Here is a 23,110-nt window from a genome sequence, read left to right on the forward strand (position 1 = left end):
AGACAAGGCGTTATCTCAGGCGTAATGGTTAAGCATTTGTGACTACATACAACACTTCAATGATACCCTCCACAAATGGACTCCACACTGGGTTATCAAAAATATACTTCTTTATGTAAGCAGACTTATCACAAGACCCAATAACGTGTAACACGGGCCCACAATACTATTTAGATAAAGCGTTCTTGGTTAAAGCTTGGTTCAGGAGGTCTGTGCGCTTCGTGCGCGTCGGCCGGTTCGTGCGGTGATGAGAGGCTGCGAGCGGGGCTCACAAGCGTCGGCAGACACTCCGGGTGATGCGTGCACCTTACGGTGTGAAGGGGGCACAGTACCTTGGTCTTTGTAGAAGTTCGTCAGGGACGGCGCAGTAAATCTTCAGCGCGCGTGTACGGCGCGATGTCCTTTTAATCGCGGTGCGAGCTCCGGCTCGAAGGGGGCCTCAGTCCCAGTGCTCTGGGGGACGGTGCAGACGTACGGTGCGCTGGCTCTTAGTTGCGGCGTTCGAGCCGTACCTTTTAGGACGGCGCCTTTGTTCTCAGCGTGAGGCAAAGCCGGTAACACGCTCCGGTGGGGAGCCACGAACCAGCCACTCTAGGAGCCACAGCCTGATCTCAGCAAGGGTAGGGGGGCACGCAAAGTGGCACGATGCAGAGAGGCAAATCAGGTGTCACAAAGTCCTTCCTTTGCGTTGCGAGCTACGGCTCGAGGGCCTTAGTCACGGTGCTTGGGCCGGGCAGGGTCACAGGCTTGCGAAAGTATGCGCCGGGTTGGGAGGCGCACACTTCTCTCGGCGTCAGCTTCACGGGGAGAACGGCGGTTCTCAAAGGAGGTGAAGTCCACTGGTCCTGGGACTTCGTTCAGGGGGCAAGTTCAGCACAAGCCCTTGGAGACCTTAAACAGCACAAGTTGAAGCAAAGTTTATCAGCAATCTTTCTCCTCTCCTTCAGCAGCAAGGCAACCACTGCAGGCCAATCTCCCAGGTCAGGGACAGTACTCCTCCTACAGCTTTCCCGGTTCCTTCTCCTCAGGCAGAGGTTCGTCTTGTAGCAGGATCTAATTTCTTCGGAGCAAGGCTCCTTCATTTATACCACATTTCTTTTGTTCTCCCAGGCCAGGGGGGCCCTTGCCTAGTTCAGTCCAGTTCTGGAGCACTTTGTTTACGCGATGCAGGCTCCTTCATTCAGGGTGCAGGGCAGAGTCATCAGACGCTCCACAGGGGGCGGAGCCGGCATTGTGGTGGCAGAGCACAGTCCTATTCAGAGCCCAGGTGCGCTCCTCCCACCAATCTACCTGTCAATCGTCCTATTCTCCACCAGGCTACCTAGCCCTGCCCATCTGGGTTTCCCCAGCACTGTCACTCACGCAAGCCAGACAGCAGATACACATCGCGCAGAGGCGGGCTGAAATGGTTAGGCAAGCAAAGGCCAGCTTTCTAAAAGCGTTATTTGTAAACGCGGAATATTAAAATAAACCTTACTAAAAGGTGTACCTTATTATTCTGAGTTCAGGCATACTAAACTCGATCTTCTACCATGTTCCCTGGGCATGTTAGGATCATAGGATGTAACAATCTTAACAGCCCATTCTGGCCTATGAGAACAGGGTAGCCTTACAATAGTGAAAAACGAAATGGCTGTAATTCACTATTAGGACATGCCACACACATCAGGGCTTGTCCTACCTTATGCTTACAATGCACCCTGCCCTGGGGCCTACCATAGGGGTGACTAATATGAAGTTAAGGGAAGGTTTTAGGGACTGGCAAGTGTGTGCACTTGCCCAGCCAGCATGTCAGTACCAGACTGCACGCAGGTTCTGCAATGGCAGACCCTAGATACATTTTACTAGGCCGCTTCTGTGGGTGGCACAACCAGTGCTGCAAGCCCACCAGCAGCATTTGTATTTACAAGCCCTGGGCACTCCTGGTGCACTTTACTGGGGTCTGACAGTAAACCAAATAAGCCAATCATGGAATCCAACCAACATATACATTTTACAATAGGGAGAGCATATGCACTTTAGCACTGGTCAGCAGTGGTAAAGTGCCCAGAGTCATAGAACAGCCAACAACAGGTCAGAAAAAATACAGGAGGAAGGTAAAAATTTCAGGGATGACCCTGCAAAAAGGGCCAAGTCCAACAGGCATGTCTGGTGTGTGCAGGAGGATTGATTGCGTACCACGGTTAGGGAGCAGCATCGAGCACAAGGGGCAGGGGATCCTGCTGAGTCAAGCTGAGGGACCCTGGGATTGGGAAACACACAAGGGGGGATCTCCGGTCTAGCCCTCACACGGAGCCAGTCTGCGCTTAAATCTAGCCTCAAGATACACATTCAGAAGCATGAGAGCCACGCTTGAAACTAAAGGGCACTGAGGACAGGCGCCAACTCAGAGCCAAACTCCACTTTGGAGCAGCGCTTCTTGGATGCAGACTGCACCCAGGAGCTGCGTGTACTCATAAAGGAGCTCACTCAAGACTGCCCCCCTGGGAATCGGATAACACGGGCAATTGGCCTGCAGCCGGCAGCGATCGCACCGCCTCTCTATTTGTTCTTCGCTACTCGGCACATTCAGATGCAATTCCCCAGCACTTAAAAACGTTCCACGAAGTTGCTCTGATCGATTCTGAAGGAGGAGAGGAGAGGTAAGGGGGCGTTGATGAAAGTGGGAGACAATAGGAAAAGTGAGTGTACTGGCAAGGTCTAGAAAGGAGGACCCATTGCCCAGGGCTGAGAAAGGAGAGCTGGTATACGAAGAGTGGGACAGAGGAGAGGCGAGATCAAAGAAAGACAAAAGGAGGCGGGCGAGAGGAAGGGAGGCACCGAAAGAAGGGTCTGGGAGAGGGAGACGGAAACGTGGAGTGATGGCAAAGAGGGGAGAGGCAGGAACAGGGAGAACAAAGATGGAGAGAAAGAAGAGCTCTTAAGTAATGGGAAGAGGAGGAGAGAGAAAGGGAAGCTGTAAGGAAAAATTGGGAGGGTAAAAAAGCTTTAGAAGGGATTGAACTGGAGACAATCTAGAGAGATGGGAGACCATGGATTCAAGAGATGAAAAGGACTGAGAAAGACGAGGTGAGGACAGGTGGGTAATGGCCAGTGAAAGATGATGGTGAGGCAGCGTGGTGATTTCGGCACTCTGGCTACCCACCTCTTTCGTTTGTCATGTTCTTCGCCTGTCACTCCAGTGTCTCTCTCCCGCAGCCACCGTGGCCCCTGCCTCCTCTCCGTGTGCCACATTTCATTGCCCGCGTGTTCATATTAATAAACTCACCCATATGTATTTGCATGTATTCGTTTGTCCCCTCTATTTATTTTAAGAGTTTTTCTCTTGCGCTGTCAAGGCACTTTCTAGCGCTAAGCAATGGGACTCGATGAGCTTGTAAAAGAGCAACTCGCTGAATGGAAGTGGCCAGGACTGACACAGGGTGTTAGGACCGGGGGCGATGTCAAGATGTCTGGGGTAGTTGGCAGAAGAGGTGGCCTTTCGCTCTCGGTGGAGTTTTGTGTGTTTCTCCTCACGTCTGAAGTGTCTTTGGAGCGGGCTCCAGAGTGTAGCGCCTTGAAGCTAAATGGAGCGCCTGTCAGATGGTCTGCACCTCGAAGGGTGAATGACAATTGAGTTTGGGGATGCATTGCTGGCCTTGGGTGCCCGGCTGGCTGCTAGGGGCTAAAACCTTGAATATTTACCCGTGTGTGCAGCTGTGGAGTGCTCTGGGCCAAGCATGCGGGCTTTAGACACACTTTCTTCTCGAGCCATTGCAGAAACTTCAATCTGTTTTCACTCAGTCACTGTTTATATTTGCATCACGCTTTCACTTTCAGTGAAAGCGCCATGCAAAAATAAACACGGGGCTGAGCGAAAATAGATGGCCCCCATAAAGATAAGAAATTGCTTTGCAACAGCCACAAAGCAGACGAGACAGTCCGGATGGGCCGGACAAAAAGGCGAAAGGGCGGAAACAAAAATACCTCATTTCCAATGGCAGGCCACCGTTTAGCATAAACGGTGACGCCAGCCAAGGGAAATGAGGGGCGGGGCTTCAAGTCCCCTTCTGAAATCTGCTCTCTTACAATATCTCTCGCCCAGCGAGCAGCGCTTTGTGCTGCAACGCCAGGCAAGACCTAAAAAGGACCTCAAGCTCCTCCTATTTGACAGACACCTGAGTTAATTACCCTCGACCATACCCAAGTACTCAGTCCAGGAGACGAACTACCTTCATTGTGTGTCCCACCATCTTAATCAATGCTTGAATCATTTACGTCCCTTGGCCAATGGCTGCATTTGTCCTGGTCACAGCTCCCGAGTCAATCCATCTGAACGTCATTATTGTAACTGTAACTTGCTGTATCCTTGTAATGCTACTGCTATAAAGCGCTCTGATGCCTTCAGGCTATGTCCATGCTTTATAAAATTGCAAAAATAAAAATAAAACACCACTCTCCTTTACCCTGCTAACTTTTAGCCATGCTGAACAGCAGCCACTCTGGTGTACATTATTAAATATATATTGGCAAATCCAATAGCTCTTGCATAGGCGAGACCTATTGGCTTTGTCAAAGTTTGATGTTATATTGCTGAGGGTCCACAATCTCCACCAGCAGTAAGGTTTTAAAAAACACTGAAAAACCAAAACTAGAAGGTTGGAGACCCCTCGTCTAAAGGCTGCCAGGTCGCTGTTGTTACCTATGTCGAGCTATGTCAGTAAAAATAATGCTTTAACCTGAATTGTTGTCCTTTCTTTCTGGATTTTTACAACCACTGCCCATATTTTGTCTCCATGCCAGGTGGTCACCCTACAGAGCTGCCAACTTTGCAAATGAGGAATTAGGTTCGTTCGAATCCCAGCGTCAGCTCAACACCATGTGATTGTGGGCAAATCACTATTCTAGCCGTGCCTAAAATAATGGATGTGACCGTGTGTGGTGTAACTGGTGCTGGTGTAAAGCCCTCCGCTTCGGATGGAGTAGGCGCTATATATACATTTAAAATAAACGGCAAATAAAACCCTGCCGTGATGTGGCACTTGTCGCGTTAATCTGACTCCCTCGCCTCCTTTCCCGGAGGAGCCGCCCGGACAGCGGGGACACTCCCTCCCGAGGCCTGGGCCCGGCCCCCGTCCTTCCTTCCAGTAGCAGCGGCCTCTCCCTCCCTCCCGGCCGGTGCCGCATTGAAGCACTCAGGGGGCGGCACTAACCGGCTGCTGCTGCCGCCGCTCCTCCGCTGGACCCGCCTTTCCTCGGTTTCCAGCCCTCCTCCCAGGCCCGGTGAGCTGCAGGGGCCCGGCGGTGAGTAGCAGACAGACTCCCCTCTTCTGCGGTAGGGAGAGTGGGGGTTCGAGCCTGCATGACAGCCACGGGAGCGTGCTCCACACGAGCAAAAATCATGCTTCATAATATTTATTGCTTATTTATGTATTTTCACTAAAAAAAATACCGTTTTGGTTCTTGTGTATTTAAAAGTTAAAGTGCTTCTTTTTGTGCGTGATGTGGACGCACTTTACACCCTCCCCGTCTTGTGCACACGCACGCCCTTGCACTACCACCTGGCTTGTCGCTGTCAGTGTAAACACTGTCACTGGTCGGCACGAGTCTTTCTTCACTTCAGGCAGCCACAGACAACAGACTGCACCAAGGCGCTGGTGTGACAGTTCATCTGTTTCAATGGCACCGCGTTTGTGTTTCTTGCCCTGGGATGACCAGAACCAGCGGGCAGACTGAGTCCTCAACTTCCTTTTAAGTTCGGTCCGGTGGGATTTTAGTTCTGTTCTGTGCCTGAAAGATAAACAATTGTACTCCTGCTTTCAGCTTTGCATGTTTAGAGTCTTGATTTCATGCTTGCAAACTTTTGGCTAAAAAGCCTGACACAGCATTGCCACCTTTGTCCGAAAGTTTGCAAAGTTTTCAGCCTGCTTTCATACATGCCAACATTTGAGTACAGAAAAGTGGGAGATTCTGAAAAAAAGTCGTGGCAATGCACGTTGGCTTCTATAAAGCATATGACATTTCAGACGGAAGACGACTCCAGTAAACCATTTTTAGCTTCACAATTCGTGAGTCTCCCCAATGTATAGGTCTTTCAGCATGCATGTGCTTCTAGGTGTGACAAATCCACATTTGCATTGCACCCATGTGACATTTTCATGTCTTATGTGTGACACCTACCTTGAGGGGCACACTTCATCGAAAATTCAGTTATTGACCCGAAGCAGGGAAACGGCCAAAGCAGCATGTAGCATGGCCCTCTGTACTGTATCCCAGTGCTTCTTTACCTTTTGACTTCTGTGGACCCCAACTTAAATATTACTGAAACCTGGGGACTCCCACTGATCCCTTAATAGAATCCGGAGACTCCCACTGAGTCTGCTCGAAGCCGGGGGACCCTGGCCTAAGTATTATCGATTATTTGAACTGCAAAACCATAAAAAACAAATACAGAAGCAAGCATTCATCAATCAAATGATAACATATTTTATTTACAAATATTTAAAAAACCTACATTTACATTTTAATGTAATGGTTAGCTCTTTTATAAATTTAATGTGCTCTCAAATGAATCTGTGGATACAGACTTACATTTTAGTCTCCAATTTCTTGACCGTTACAGAATGTTTGAAAATCTTACATTTTGCTTCTTTATTTATATGCACATGATTAATCTATTAATATTCTAAGAAGTTGCGCGACCCTCTGAGTAGGTTTCGTAGCCCCTGAGGGGTTCCCGGGCCCCAGGTTAAGAACAACTGCTGCATTCGGTTGCACTCAAGCATTGGCATTGCTCCAAGCAGCCCCAGTTTTTCCAGCAGTGAAATGATTCTCTTAAAGTTGGCATGAAGCTAGTTCACTGCCTTAAAGCTCTCAAGTCCACACCTGGATATTCCTTTGTCGTAAGGGAAGCCTTGAAATTAAATTGGAATAAAAAGGCTAAAGGTACCCGAACTCAAATAAAAAACCTGGACTGGATGTTCAATGCACACATGAATTGGGAGACTTGAGAGCTATCTTAATGTGGAAATGTCCAGCAGTAATTGACTACAGATAGTCTTTATCTGCACCAAGACTCCTTTACCTGAAAGCCAGCATGCCAGAGTAGCTGCCAGTTGTTGCCTACATCAAGTAGTTTCAACAGTCGCTCCTCCAGCCTCCTTCAGAGTGCCCTGGACGGCGTGCAAAACCCATTCAATTTTTCCCCGATGCACCTTAATGGATCAGGAGCGGTGTAGTTCCTAGACGGACTTTGGTGCTCCTCACTTGAACTGTCTCAATTAAAGAAGTCAAAGGTGACCATTTCAAAGCTCCTACCATTTGAGGAATTCTGATCAGAATTTGACCTTCCACAGGGAAATTTCTTGCTGCACATAGCCGTTGACAATAGCTTTCCGTAACTACTGGAACGACAGAACAACACCCCCCACAAAACCTGCCAATATATTGCATTGTCGGTGGGTACCGTTAAGACGGTCACATGGTTTTATCCAGCAATTGGGGGGACATGCTTCAGCCACTAGACACTCTGAATGCATGGTGGGAAGATTTGGGGATCCCCATACCCGAAAGAGACAGGACAGTTATACTGGAACAGGTACCAAAAGTATCCAGAAACTCTCAATTTGAATTGATTTATGCATCATTCATAGGGATTACCTTACCTCAGGACACATTAACAAATATTTTCATATGGGGATGGCGGCGTGTCCGAGATGTGGGGTGATAGGGGCTGAGCTTATACACATGTTATGGGACAGCCCCCAATTGACAGGTGACTGGGAGGAGGTCACAACGGTAGTAGCAGGTACCATCTCCAAAAAGGTTACCTGTTTGATCGTCCACTGCACGCACCACTGGTTCCCGCATAGCTCCAAAACAAAAGTTACAATCAGGTTCCAAAACCAAGCTTTCATCTTAGCTAAGAGGGAAATCATGAGACATTGGAGGGCCCCCGGGGGACCCCAAATTGCTATGTGGCGTAAGGAACTTGAGCAATGGACTAGATGTGAGGGGGAGGCCCTGCTCCGCGAAGCCCAGAGGGGATTGCGCTTACTAGAAGTAGCATAAGCCTGGGAGGCATTAGTGGACAGCCTGAGCGAGCTTGAATCGCAATCCCACATACCATCGCCAGGGAGTTTGTCAGCACCACCTTCCCCACCACATCAGAGTTTTAGATGTAGACAGTAGACTATATCTTCCATCTATTCGATACCCACCTGTTGCAGGCCAGTAGTGTGAAGTCTCAATAACCAGATAGCCTTGGGTAAATGCACGGAGCAATGGATAGTCACCCAGTACCACTTGACACTGTTCAGGTTTTTGGAGGGTGCGACTCACGGGGGGAGCAGTGCGAGGGTGTTGAGGGTTGTTGAGACTTTTGTGACCTGATTTTACATTGATTGGCATTTCTTAATTGGAGATTTTGGTTATATGAGTATTGTTTTTGGATGACTGCAAACATAATTGTACTGGTAACATATTGCTGATGAGAAAACTTTCAAGAAAATCTGTTTAAAAAAAAAAAGGACCATGTCAAATAACAGAAATGTAGTACTCATTTGATACTACAGACAATAAACTCTTAACCTTAAAGGGTTTTATTTTAATCAATCAATCAATCAAGATATTTGTAAAGCGCGCTACTCACCCGGAGGGTCTCAAGGCGCTAGGGGAAGGGGGGTCCGCTACTGCTCGAACAGCCAGGTCTTAAGATGCTTCCTGAAGGAGAGGTGGTCTTGGGTAAGATAGAGGTGGATGGGGAGGGAGTTCCATGTCTTGGCTGCCAGGTAGGAGAAGGATCTTCCTCCCATGGTGGCTCTTCGAATGCGTGGAACGGCGGTGAGGGCGTGGCTGGACGATCGTAGCTGGCGGGTGGGAGTGTAGAAGGTCAGGCGGTTGTTGAGGTACCTGGGGCCCAGGTCATGGAGGGCTTTGTGTGCGTGGGTGAGGAGTCGGAACGTGATTCTCTTGCTGACGGGGAGCCAGTGCAGGTCTTTCAGGTGTCCGGAGATATGGCTGTGACGGGGGATGTCCAGGATGAGTCGTGCGGAGGCGTTCTGGATGCGTTGGAGTCTTTTCTGTAGTTTGGCTGTGGTTCCGGTGCAGAGGGTGTTACCGTAGTCCAAGCGGCTGGTGACGAGTGCCTGGGTGATCGGCTTCCTGGTTTCGGTGGGGATCCATCGGAAGATCTTTCGGAGCATGCGTAGGATGTTGAAGCATGATGATGAGACGGCGTTGAATTGTCTGGTCATCGAGAGGGAGGAGTCCAGGATGAAGCCCAGGTTGCGTGCGTGGACCGTTGGTTTGGGTGCGCTGCCCAGGGCAGGGGGCCACCAGGAGTCGTCCCAGGCAGAGGGTGATGTTCCAAGGATGAGGACTTCCGTCTTGTCTGAGTTCAGTTTCAGGCGGCTGTTCATCATCCACTCGGCTACGTCTTTCATCCCTTCGTGTAGGTTGTTTCTGGCGGTGGCTGGGTCGTTGGTGAGGGAGAGGATCAGCTGGGTGTCGTCGGCATAGGAGATGATGTTGAGGTTGTGTTGGCGTGCGATGGCTGCGAGGGGGCTCATGTAGACGTTGAAGAGGGTGGGGCTGAGTGACGATCCTTGTGGTACGCCGCAGATGACTTCGGTGGCCTCGGATCAGAACGGGGGGAGGCGGACTCTCTGGGTTCTTCCGGCGAGGAATGAGATGATCCACTCTAGAGCCTTCTCTTGGATTCCGATGTTGCTGAGGCGCTGCACTAGGGTGCGGTGGCAGACAGTATCGAGCGCTGCGGACTGGTCTAGGAGGATGAGGGCCGCTGTTTCCCTGTTGTCGAGCAGGGCTTGGATGTTGTCAGTGGCTGTGATGAGGGCGGTCTCGGTGCTGTGGTTGGCTCGGAAGCCGGACTGCGAGTGGTCGAGGGCTCCGTTCGTCTCGAGGAAGGCGGCGAGCTGTCTGTTGACGGTCTTCTCGATGACTTTGGCAGGAAACGGGAGGAGCGAGATGGGACGGTAGTTCTTGAGGTCGGTGGGGTCTGCTGATGGTTTCTTCAGGAGGGCGCTGAGTTCGGCATGCTTCCAGCTCTCCGGGAAGGTGGTGGTGTTGAAGGAGCAGTTGATGATGTCTCGGAGTTGGGGTGCGATGACGGAGTCGGCCTTGTTGAAGAAGTGGTGGGGGCATGGGTCGGTTGGTGATCCGGAGTCGATGGTGTTCATCGTGTGGATGGTGTCTGTGGTGCTGACCGGGGTCCAGGCGCGGAGGGTGGTGGTGGGGGGCGTCGGTTCGGTGGTTGGGTGCGTGGTCTGTGCGCCGAAGCTGTTGTGTATGTCGGCGATCTTGCAGTGAAAGAACAAGGCGAGTGAGTCGCAGAGGTCTTGTGAGGGAGTGATGTAGTTGTTTCCGGCGCTGGGGGTTGGAGAGCTCTTTGACGATGCTGAAGAGTTCCTTGCTGTTGTGTGCGTTGTTGTCTAGTCGTTCCTTGAATGCTGTCCTCTTGGTGGTGTGGATGAGCTGGTGGTGTTTGCGGGAGGCGTGCTTGAGGGCGTTCATGTTGTCTGTAGTCGGGTTTTTTTCGCCAGGCTTTCTCGAGGGTGCGGCAGTTCTTCTTGGAGTTCTTGAGGTCGTTGTTGAACCAGGGGGCTGTCTTGCCTTTGGGCCTGTTGGGATGGTTTTTCAGAGGTGCGAGGTCATTAGAGCAGTTGGTGATCCACTGTGTGAGGTTTTTGGCTGCTTGGTTGGGGTCCGTTGAGCTGGCGGGAGGGTTCTGGCTCAGTACTGTGGAGAGTTGGTCGGTGGTGATCTTGTTCCAGCTCCTGCGGGGAACCTGTTGCTGGTGGTGGTGAGTTGTGGTTCTTCTGAAGCTGAAGTGGACGCAGCTGTGGTCTGTCCAGTGGAGTCCGGTGGAGTGGCTGAAGGATATGTGCTCGCTGGAGGAGAAGACTGGGTCAAGCGTGTGTCTGGCGTAGTGGGTGGGGGTGTTCACCAGTTGCTTGAGTCCGAGGTTGGCGAGGTTGTCCAGCAGGGTGGTGGTGTTGTTGTCGCTGTTGTTCTCCAGGTGGAAGTTGAGGTCACCTAGGAGGATGTAGTCAGCAGAGGGGAGGGCGTGTGGGCTGATGAAGTCTGCGATGTCTTCGCTGAATTGTGTGCGGGGTCCTGGGGGTCTGTAGATGAGGGTGCCTCTGAGTGTGGTCTTGGGGTCAGTGTGAATCTGGAAGTGAAGATATTCGGCGGCTGTGAGGGTGTCGTCGGAGTTGGTCGTGATGCGGATGGTGTTCTTGTGGACGATGGCGATGCCTCCTCCTGTCTGGTTGGCGCGGTCCCTCCGGGTGATCTTGTATCCGTCCGGGATGGCGATGGCGAAGTCGGGCGCTGAGGAGGCGTTCATCCATGTTTCCGTGAGGAAGGCGACGTCTGGAGATGTGGTGTCGAGCAGGTTCCAGAGTTCCACGGCGTGTCTGTGGACGGAGCGGGTGTTGACCAGGATGCACTTCAGGTGGTTGCTGCTGGTGCTTGGCTTGGCGGGTGCGGTACGGGTCCGGATGCAGGAGAACTTGCAGGATTGGCAGGTGAAGGGTCCGTGGGTGCGTCTTGGGGCGGCTCGGCAACAGCCGGAGATCCGGCCGGTGTTGAGTGTGATGAGAGTGGCGGCGTTGTAGGTCTGGCGGGTGGGCTGGCGTTTGCGGGGGCCAGGGGTCTGGCGCGGTCCAGGCGCGGACGGGTGCAGACGGGCTTGCCTTAGGAGCGCCCGCTGCACGCGCCCGCTGCGTGGCCGCTGCGTGGCCTCCATATGAGTGGAAGAGGGAGGGAGGAGCAGCTGGGAGGTGGGAGCGGGGCGGCCAATGGGGTGCGAGGGGGCGGAGCTACCGGGACGCGGCGGCGGGAAACGGGCGGCGAGGGGTGACCCGGCGAACACGGGAAACAGAAAGAAAAAAGGGATCACAATCAGGGCAAAAGGTGAAGGGAGCAAAATCCGGGCAACAAAATGACACAGGTACAAATGAAAAGGCGGACACAGGCACTCACTCGGGGTACAGAAGAGAAAGAGGGCACTGGCACTCGGTCACAGGCAGTCAGGTCACATCAGCGGGAAGCGGTCACACAGGGGGCTGCGTGGCGGTGAGGGGAGCGACCTGCCTGCCTAAGAAATTTGGGCCTACAGAAGTTAATTCAATCCGGTCAAAATCAATTAGCCAATACAAGAGAGTGCAAATCTCAGTTAAAGTACACAATCAATCGAGAACTCAGTAAAGTTCAGATCATCAAAATAGAGAGCATACAATGGGAAAGAAATCTAGCATAAGTTTGCCTTCTAAATTGAGTGGAAAGGGCTCTCTCATACATCAAGAAATCACCCTCTTTTATTGGTTTCTAAACAAAGGATTTCATACATTCACTACAAGGAGTACTTAGTTCACATTTTCTAAATGAATTAGAAATAAACAAAAAGAAACATCACAACTAAATATATTTGACAGGTTTTACGTAATTCTACTACACGGGGCTTCTCACAAGCAATCGTCTACACGTGGAACAGTAAACGTTACATAGTACATGTTTTTTCCTGGGACTGGCAGGTTTAACTTTGAATTTGTATAGTTTTATTCAAAACAGTCACTGAAAGTCTGCATTCTTCTCTTTGGGACACATTTAATTTTTATTCTAGTGAGACTTTGAAAATACAGTTTTATTCATGTGGCGGAGACATGCATCGCAGTAAACATGGCATCTAAGATCTAGTTTGTCTTAAGGTAGCTTGAGTATGAATTTGCATCACTGCAAAGCACTAATTTCAGCAAAACAGCTGTATCACCCTCTTTCCAGGTCCTGGAGCACTCGACCCCTCCAGGCTTCCGTAGCTCTGATTGCGTTGCTCCAGGATTTATTCATTACTCGCTCTATTTCCTCTACTTCAGCGCTCCCTCCAGGTTCCAGCAGCAAGACTGTTCAGTCCCAACAGGCCACTGCCTACCTGCTAATTTTCCTGTAATGTTCCTAAATGTCAGGTAGACCCTATATTCCGAAAAGGACTTTGCCATCTACTGACTTATGTCATTTGGCAATTCCCAAGATCCATAGGTCAAGAAGCGGAAGTCGGTCCTTTGCTTATTTGGTTCCTAAACTGTGGAACTCGCTACCTCTTAAGAGTACGATAAAAGACAAACAGAGCTTTAGGAAGCTACTGATAACTTTACTATTCATCTAATCTTGTTATGATGTGGGTACTGGTATATATTTGCCAGGGCTGGGACACCCATCTAGGGGTAGCTCTACTCTTTCCACCCTCCAGGATCCTGCTCCCTCAACACTCAACACTGACTTCCTCTATGCTCCTATGCACTCAATATGCACTCAATATTTCCATGCTTCTGTGGCCAGCCTTCTTTTAGTTGACTTACCTCACAGTGCTTTAATAACTCAGTAAAACAATCAGCATAAACCTCACCACAGTAGCTGGAAATCATCAAATGTTACATTTTTCCACGCTCTCTGATTATCATGGTTTTGTGTACTCACTAACTCTGACCTTACCACAGACTGGCCTGCACTCTGCTGTGATAAAAAATTGATAACTGTCTTGTCCAACTGGTGATGGCAGCTGAGGTTCAGTTCTCCTTTGCTCGCCAACTTCTGTTCTTTAGGCACCCATGTAGAGGAAAAATTTAGCTTTTTTAGGACAGCTCTGAAGCTAGCCCACTGACCAAAAACTTTACAATAAAAGGAAAGCCCTGCCCCACTGATGCGCCAAACTTCCTACTCCACCTCCCTCAAACCGCCCTCCCTTATCTACTGGAATCTCTCAACACAAACAGCCCTTCCTCAAAGTCACACATTCCTCATCACTCCCCAGCAGTCCAAGCTGTAAGCCATCTGTTGGGTCCATATCCACTCCTTCTCCTTGCAGACCTGCTGTGCCCTTCCCCTTTTGATGTCCCAGCCTGCTTCCTTTTTAGGTCTCGCCTGAGCCAGCGCTTTAGCGCTGCCCTCGCGAGAGCTTTTGTAAAAGGGGGATTTGGAAGTGCAAACCAGTGCTTTCAGGCCGCCAACTACAGTGCATGTGCGCCGGACGCGCGCACCATTTGGCAGCCTGCGTGATCATTTCGCGGCCGCTTTGATGTTCTCAGTGAGCCGCGCCGCCACTGAGAACATCAAAGCGGCCGCGAAAGTGCACACCATTTGCCAGCCTTTTAGTTATCTTGAATGCACTTTGTTTAGGCCCTGTTTATGCAGGTGAGATCCCGTGCCCATCGCCATACACCTAACCCCCCCTCCCTCTTACACTTTTAGCAAGTCCTTTGCTGGTTAGAAAGCACTTATAACGCATTGAGTAAACCACTTAATTTTAATTGTGTGTAAAAGGAACCTCTTCGAAACCTCTCAATTCTACAAGTCTTTCAGTCCTGTACGTTTTATATCGCTCAGCCTGCCAACCCTTCCCCAGTCCTCGCTTTGTTTTCCGCCTCGACTCAGTACAGTGTACACCTTTATATACGTATAACGCTGTTCCTGCGCCTAAGGCAATTTTAATGTTGTGGGTGATTCAGATGAACGTACGAGGGCATGTCCAATGGAAGACATCCTTGTTCTGTGGTGTTTGAGGGACGTTGCAGCCCTACACCTCCTACCTCCTCTAGTTTCTTTTTGTTTGCTGTGTGAGTCACGCACTTGTTTACTAACATTTGCCTTCATGTGGCTTTGAGCATTCCTTTTCCCAGAAGGGCCCTCGGGCCACCTCGCCCACCTGCAGCTTTTATTATAGTTCAGGCCTCCTACCTGAGGCTCTGTTCCCATGCGCAACGGATTTACATCCTCTGCTGCGGAGCGAGCCCAGGCTCCGCGGCATTTTGTCGGCCTGTTTGGAAGGCACCGGATTAGGCTGCCTTTCTGCTTAGATTGTTTACATGTTACTTACCTTGAAATGCAGGTCGCTCGCTCATCTGCTGTTTCATAGCAAGCCCGTAATTTCTTTTTAGGTAATCATTGTTACAAAAGCACGGAGAAGAGAATATTTGAGAAACATGCAGCACATTATAAAAAGGGCTAAAAAAAAGTTTTTTTAAATTATGGCGGGGGGGGAATGTTTGCTTTAGTGACTGCTAATTTTGTGCCACTTAGCATCTCCGTCCTCTCTCTTCATACAAGGTCTTACATTTAATGTATTGTCCTAGTCGGGACACAAACCGAGCCGAGTGTACACGTGGGTAGACAGCGTCTACCCTGCGAAAAGAGGTTGGGCCCCACAGAAATATGCAATACTTGTATCCAGGACACATTCAGCAGCGCCTGCACGTTGTCTGCTTTCCTGTTATTTTGGTTTTTAAAACAAATAAAAGGCATTGTTATTTGCACTGCAATAGGTCTCGCATTTGCGAGAGTTTAAGCTACTAACATTGCAAATAACAATGCCTTTTATTTGTTTTAAAAAACCAAAACATAAATAAAAGACATTGTAATTTACAATGCGAATAGCTCGAACTCGCGTAAATGCGAGACCTGTTGCATTGCAAATGCTTGTTTCTTTTCCATCTTCAAGCGTCTGCCCTGCTGTGCCCCAGCACATGCTGACCAGTGTATCATTCCTGAGTTTTCTGCCACCAGGAAATACCCAGTAAAGGTCATTTTCTTGCCTCCCCCACCCCATGTTCCCCTGTACAACTTTAGTGGCTGTTGTTCCAACAGCCTTGTGCCACATTACTTTCAACCCAATAGCCTTTAACACCACTACTTACCCTCTAACCTCTTGAGCAAAAACTCCCTAATCCCAAGAAAATAATATTCCTTCTCAAGCAGAGAAAGGTGAACTCCATCCAGATGAAATACATTTCTGGTCAATATCTTTATGTTCTATGAGACCTATTTTACTGGCCTCACAAAAGCTAGCATTTCTCTATTTACCTTTCTTCTTGCTCTCTCAGCTGCACTATGCTTCATGGCTCCTCACCACACATGTTGCTTAGCCAACTCTGTCTGTGCCACATATGTGCCTGACTGCAATCCTCTTCTCCTGTCTAAATCATATTTCATCGCTTTCAGCAAGGCTAAACCTGACAACTGTACCACATTATTTTCACACAGGTGAAACAGTAATAGATCGCGCCAAATTCTGCTGGACGCTAAATCCGCCAGCCAGGTTAAGAGCTGACTCCATCTCATGCTGCTTTTCCACCCCCATTCCCCTTGACAATTTTCAGTTTTTAGGTCAGTGATCTCCTGAAAGCGCACTTTTCTGCCTGCTTTGCTGCCCAGCGTACCAAAGAGTGTCCAATTATCCACACCGTTGCCACCTCTGACCATGGTCCTGCCTTACAACCTGAAAGAAAACAAACCATCAAAACATTACACATCATCTTGGTCATCCAAAGCCCTAATGTACTTCCTGATACATTCCAAGGACCATTTGCAAAGCTACTTTATCCTATCCTATGGAAAACCCCATTTGATTTGCTTCTGAAGAATGTGTGCCAAATCCACTTTCCTCTACACCAATATTCTTCAACATACTCCTAAAAACACTTTTCCATCGTCGTGGCCAAAAACCAACTCTTCTTCTTGTCCACCCAATATCAGAAACACTTCCTCTGCTCCGACTCTACACAAACTACCCCTCACTTCTTCCACCCATACCCATTTCCCTTTGCCTTTTTGGTCCAATTTCGATTTGCGCAGGTTTAGCTGCAATATTTCCCTTGTTCTGACACTTCTGATTGGGAAGAACCTTTACTTCCCCCACCAATTCTGAAACCATAAAGGAGTCAAAAATAACCATAATATAAATAGCCGAAAAATGTGTACCTAAAAGTTTGAAACACAGTCATTGCCAGTGGATCCTACCAACCTATCTAATAAATTAGCAGTTATAGGCCTCCTCCGCTCCCTCCATGCACTTCTTTTCTTTTGCCCACCCCACTTATATCCTTTATCCCAGCTATCCTGCTGTGGGTTCTTTACTACATAAACATTTTCTGTAAAAGGCTATTCATGACAGCTTTCCCGCTTTAGTTACCAGCGACAACCCATTGCCTAACATAACCATAATAAAGTGTGCCACCTCCTCCTGCATTCACAAAGGGAACTTTCCATATAATGTTGCCTTACCATACTGACAAAAATAAATAATAGTAGATAAGGTGAAGGAATTCTTATTAGAATACCCACACTCTCTTAGACCAAATCTCCTGCGTCACAGATGTCTTCTATTCATCCACTTCTGGCAACAGACCTTGGAATCTCTACCACTGTGAGCAAGACAACGTATCAGTTATGTTATTGTCCATACTTGGCATGTGCAGCACTAAAAAAACAATATTGTGCTGCAAAAACCCAGCACAAATTTTTGCCAGAATTTTAGTAGCCTTATGGTTTTCGCCTTTTGTCCATTCACCAGGGCTACTTCTGTCTCATTGCCACATTAAATGTCATTTTCTTGTTTGCCAGTCCTTCCCCCCATAGAACCAGTGTTGGAATGAACTCCAAGAACGCATTGCTCCTTCCCTCCTCATGTCATATTGTCAGTGATCTCTCTGAACATCACGTATCTTTCCAAAAACCATCAGCATCCCCTGCTTCCTTAAATTGTTCAATATGCCAAAGAAATTCATTCTCCCATGACCACAGTGTGACCCCATTAAAATGCATCAAAAACAAAGTCACATTCTTAATCATGCCTACATCTAGGGGGTGATCCTGGTCCTGTGGTGTGGCAGTTGTCCTTCTGAATTTGCAAAACCAAACCTCCTACAACAGGCTCTCCCTGCTTTTTCTACTGTGCATGCGAAATTCAGATGTCCCACTAATGTTTGCGCCATGTATAAAACCATCTTCCTCGCTGCCACTGCAGTTTCCAATATTGATACCAACTCTTCTGCTTTCCCTTGTGGTAACCTCACCTCCATAGTTATTGTATCAAGCTCCATGCCCAAGAAAACCAAGGTGGTTTCCTGGTCATTACATTTTGTCTTGGGCTAATGGTACCCCAGTTCCTCCATCAAAACTTTAAAATGTTTCAGTGCCTAGCTGCATGTTCCCAAACCCCCTATCCCTGCCAAGAAAGATCCAAATAATGCGTTTTCTTCCCATAGCCATACCCAACCACTAAACACCATTGCAAAAAAGGTGCTGAACGTTTCAAACAGTCTGCAAGAAATGGTGCAGGTGCAGCTCATTGGCCACACTTTGGCCACAAATATCTTCCCTTCCTTCATACTGTATACCCAGGAGTGTGAAATTCATAGAATGCATGGGTAGAAGGCAAAAAGCAGATTTGATGTCGCATTGTACTAACTCAGCCTCATTCCACAAAACTCAAAATGCCATAGCAACGTCAGCTAATGCAAATTCCACGATGGTTCACTGAATTACCTTTGAGGCCATGACAAATGGTGAATCATCCTAAAGTCATCTGACTCCTTTATTGGCATTACCCCGACTGATGGTTAATTGACTCATCCAAGGGCCATTATTGGAATAGCCCCGTCATTCTCCCCTCTAGCACTTATTTTTACAATTCGTCTTCCAATTGTGGCCGTTATGTGGCTATCTTCACATTGTCTGCAAATTTCTTCCCCTGTGGTCCTTGATTCCCTAACCCAGGGGTTCCTAAACTTTTCCGACCCAGGGCTCCCTTGACCTATTGGCTGTTAGCTGCGGCTCCCCTTTAAGTCACTTTTCTTGGCGTGTTGGGGAATGTAAGCCTGGCCTCGGAGTACTTTCGTTTTTCTTCTTGAAAATAATTGGGATGCTGCTACTATAATCATAGATGTAATCCTATCCTATCCACTGCAGAGCCCCATGGAGTGTAAATGACGTATTGGAGGGATACTGGGTTCTCAGATAAGGGAACGGTGAAGGAATGCTTGATGCTAGGCCCCACCCCTAACAATTCTTCATTCGAAAAGGTATATGCATGGGTGCTACATATTATGGCTGCTGGTAGACTGTTTTGTGTGCCAGATGCTTGAATCCTGGAAGGAGGTTTATGCAAATGTTTTTGAGTGAAATTAGCGAGTCTGCCTTTCCATAGGAGTGGTTTTAGAGCTTATCTCCTTTAAAGATTTCGTTTTCACTCCTCCCCAAGCCCCTCTCATGGCTTATCCTGTCACTGTGCAATACACTCCGAAAACTCAACCATGCAGAATCACTGTCACTTTCATCCCATTAGATTCCCAATACAACAGCTAAGGAAATATCTTGCAGCCTATGCGTTTTAACATGCTACTTATTTACCATGATATGTAGGAAGGCCCCGGTCACAAAAAACATAAATGCCAAATACCTTTCAATGCCCTGTGTAGCATTTCTTGTGTTACCACACTGGTGCCCTAATCAAGCACTTCCTTTATCAGCAACAAATACTCACTTAACCTCTTCTACTTTTAAACTCCAGACCTTGAAGCCTTAACCCATGCGTTTTCACGCTATGAAAGCATCTTCTTCAATGGCCGCACCTTGCATCATACTCTGCATATCACAGAATGAAATTGAATGCAAATCCCTGCCAATCCTTAGCAACAAATATTATACACCCACTGAGCATATGTAGCCAATTTAAACATTTATTGTAATGTTAAAGGCCAGAAGTAAAATAACGGAATCACCATTCATTCCAGCACTCCCGATTATGGTGGGACACTGTTTAACGCAACAATCACACGGTTTAACCCAACAATCACACTGTTTAACCCAACAATCACACTGTTTTACATTTCCACCGGCCAAAAAGATCCCCCTGTTCAATAAAAGCCCAACAGAGACAATACCTTCCCTAGATTTTATGTAAAGCCCCCTCTTATCTCTTCCCAGATATTGGCATGGATGGACGTGAATTTTATTGTCAGATTAACCAGCGGTTCCACCTGCCGGTCAGTGGAAAAGAAATAGAAGATACAAAATAAAAGCAGGCCTTTTCTAAAAAGCTAGCGGTTTCAGCAGATTCCAAAACCTGCATGACGCTTTACCCTGCCCCCCCCATAGCACACCTCGGCACGAGGATTGGGACATTGTTTATTATTTGTCATGTATGGCACATCAGGCTCAAAAGACAGTCTGTGGCATTACACCGTCAATCCTGCGTCTTAAACAGCTCTGGCAGACAGAGGATAAACATGATGCATACTGCAGTGAGGAGTGTAGTGAACGTGGACTTGGCGCTGGTTCTGCACATCACGCTGGAAGATTGTTTGTAAACACTTCGTGGTTCAGCAAGTGTCTGAAGTGAAGTCGAAGCTGCCTGCGCTTTGTTCAAAGTTAATTTTTTGCTTCGAGCTCCATGCAGTGGTTCACAAACTGTGTGCTTGGTGCGTGGCGCCCCCGGCTAGTTTTGATGGCGCCCTGGGGTGCCGCAAACTGTGTGCTTGGTGCGCGGCGCCCCCGGCTAGTTTTGATGGCGCCCTGGGGTGCCGCGGCGCACAGATTGGGAACCCCTGCCCTAACCTGATCCCCCGTTTGATATCCCATTCAACCAGTACAACTGCTTTCTTGTTTGGATAGAAAGGCAACCATTTTAACAAATTTGAAAGTCTAACTGGTGTAAAAGCTCTTTCCTCCAGTTGTTGACCCCGCCCTTTCCCCTGGTTGCCCTGGACTGTGCCTGGCATTTGGTTTGTTGACACTTTGAACATTCATGTTTCTACTTACAGGGGTTCCTGCCACAGAAACCCCTGTTGAATCCCTAACAGGCCCCTGTATTAAGCCCTTGCCCTTTGCCAAACTACCCAAGCTCCTTATGTGGACACCCCAGAAAGGGCTTATATGGTACCAGAAGCCACTAGCAGTATGAACTGCAGGTGTTGGCTGTGTGGGTATTAAAGAGAAGTGACCTCTTTGACGGCCTATATTTCTTTCTTTTCCTGGCAAATACTCTAATTAAATCTTAATAAACATGCGCACCTACAGTGATGACCCTAAAATACAATGTATACACACACAATTATTTACTTTTTATCTTTGTTTATTTTTGTTTGATAAGCAAGAGCATTTTTTTGTATCAAAAAGTGATTATAAACATTTCATTTCAGCGTTATAATTTCTAATGGTTCCCAAATATACTGAAAAACAAATAAGTACAATTGGACATATTTAAAATGACATGAACACAAAATATTTAGCCCCTCGATAGGTCAATTAAATCCCTACATTCATATCTTGCATACTAATCTTGCATACAAACACTCATACCACAAACAAATCACTGCAAAAGAGTAGAAAAACTAATGAGAAAATGTACAACTGGGAAGATCAATTTGTCTAAAAACAATCAGAAAATTTTCATATTTGACTGTAAAATTTACAAAAACAGACTTGATATACTCTAGTTCTTTAGTCTGAGTATGTCCAGATAAGCTTTCTTGTCCAGTTGTAGCGAAGCTGGTCTACGCACGTTTCGGTGAGAGATAATTTAAATTCACCTTCATCAGGTCCAATAAAGAGAGAAAACTTTTCTGTGCACAAGCGAGGGGACAGATCTCTGCTAGGGGTAAGTCGTATTTTCAAGCTTTTATAATTCTGTTGCAATTCTCAGCAACTCTTCTTTCAGAGTGAGATGGATCTCTTGTTGGATTAATCATACAGACTGTTAGTTTGCCACGAAGTATAGGTATGGACAGGCTTGTGTATATTGTCTCCAAATAAAGTTGTTTTGCGGGATGCCTTCGTAAGAAAATGTATGGACAGAAGATATTTTTAATCTCCAATTCTGGCTGTTGTCACGGTCATTGCATGTGTCAATTTCAGGTCCAAAGGAGTTTGTGAAGTATTTGATTCTTAATTATCAGCATGCCGCGCCGTATTCTCCATAGTCGTCAAGTTCGAGGCTGTGTGGGTGCCATCCCTTGTAGCCATAGTTCACTGTCAACCTCCCTCCACGGCACAATCTGACCCCAAACTCCTTTTTGTACCTCAACCAAGCAAGGCCCCAAAATCCATTGGTGTTTTCCTAACGTTATCAATGTACTTCAGGATGCCCACCAACTTTTCTGGAAACTTTTCACAGTACACACTTGTGTACATTAAGAACACTGAAGTCCAAGACTCTCTGTTATTGGGTACTTTAGGTCTTCTAGCTCACTCCCATTCCTCCTCTTTAACTTGTATCTCCTTGTGTAGTAGCTTAAATGCTTCCCTTAATTCACCTTTACATATGTTGTCCTTTGTTGTCATTAGTAAATGTATAAATGTGTCCCCATCAGCTTCCAGACCCCCAAATTGGACAACTTGTTCTTGGTATCCTTCTTTTCTGATTTCTCACTCACCTTTTTTTCCACCTCATTCTTTTCCTTTGTGCCTTCGGTTTCACTCTCCCTGTCTCACCTCTCTTGCCCTTCTCAGAATCCTAAGGCGCCTGATTTTTTGTCCACCTCTTCCCCACCTTCCTTAGCTCTTCAGTGCCTACCACTCTGTAACAACTGCTTACTTTAACCTTTTCTTTCCTCAACATTCCTCACTGTCTCCACTTCCATACGGACACCAGCGGACCTCTGTTCCTTATCCTTGTTGCCCCTCTCACCATTTTGGTTCTCTTCCTAACACCATCCCCATTTTTACCTACCCAGTAGCAATTCTGGCTGCTCTTTTGCTGGTAGGGTCCGTCTCTGTTTTCCATCCCCTGTTTGGTGTAGAGCATGCCTTCAATGTCTTTGTTCTGCAAAACAGTCAGCCTCTTGGCCAACTTGGCAGTTAAACTAACCCCGCCCACATCATGACAGAATAACATACAGTGCCCAAAAGCTAATGTGCCCTTCGTGATATAGTAACTGAAATTAGGATTCAAAATATGAAAAATCCATTTAATTTAAACATTCCAGACATCAAACTTCAATTCAGTTGCAGTCCTTTATTGATAATGTTGATCCCAACAAGGTACGGTTATCCGGACAACACATTTCGTTCCAAAGAGACTTCTTTGAATAACCTTGACATCTAAATTAATTCTAGTATACAAAAAATAGAAACTATCAAAATCATAATATTAATTCATAAATTGTTCACTTGAATCGATTACAATAAACAACAGTGAGAAAAGAACACACCGATATTGGCAGACAATTTGGTCAGTAACTAATCATTCAGTTATACTGGTTAGGTTATACTATCAGTTGTGCGTGACACTGAAATAACCTCTATTAACTTGTTAAAACCTTAATATTTCAGCACTTTG

At 47.5% G+C, this 23,110-nt stretch overlaps 1 protein-coding gene across 5 annotated transcripts in view; it reads left to right on the forward strand.

Annotated features, from left to right (window-relative positions):
• ANO10 (anoctamin 10) overlaps positions 1–23,110 on the forward strand; it is an 818,673-nt gene that overhangs the window by 145,295 nt on the left and 650,268 nt on the right. Inside the window, exon 1 of one of the 5 annotated variants that reach the window (XM_085630602.1) lies at positions 5,058–5,283. The exons of 1 other annotated variant lie outside the window; for it this stretch is intronic. The gene's annotated coding sequence lies outside the window, so the exon portion shown is untranslated. Of the gene's footprint in view, positions 1–5,057; positions 5,284–5,607; positions 5,745–23,110 lie in introns of those variants that run through there. 3 more of the 5 variants (XM_085630604.1, XM_085630599.1, XM_085630603.1) reach the window with 3 other exon arrangements.

This window comes from Triturus cristatus, chromosome 10 (assembly GCF_964204655.1).
Source record: "Triturus cristatus chromosome 10, aTriCri1.1, whole genome shotgun sequence".
In the NCBI taxonomy this organism is placed as follows: domain Eukaryota; kingdom Metazoa; phylum Chordata; class Amphibia; order Caudata; family Salamandridae; genus Triturus; species Triturus cristatus.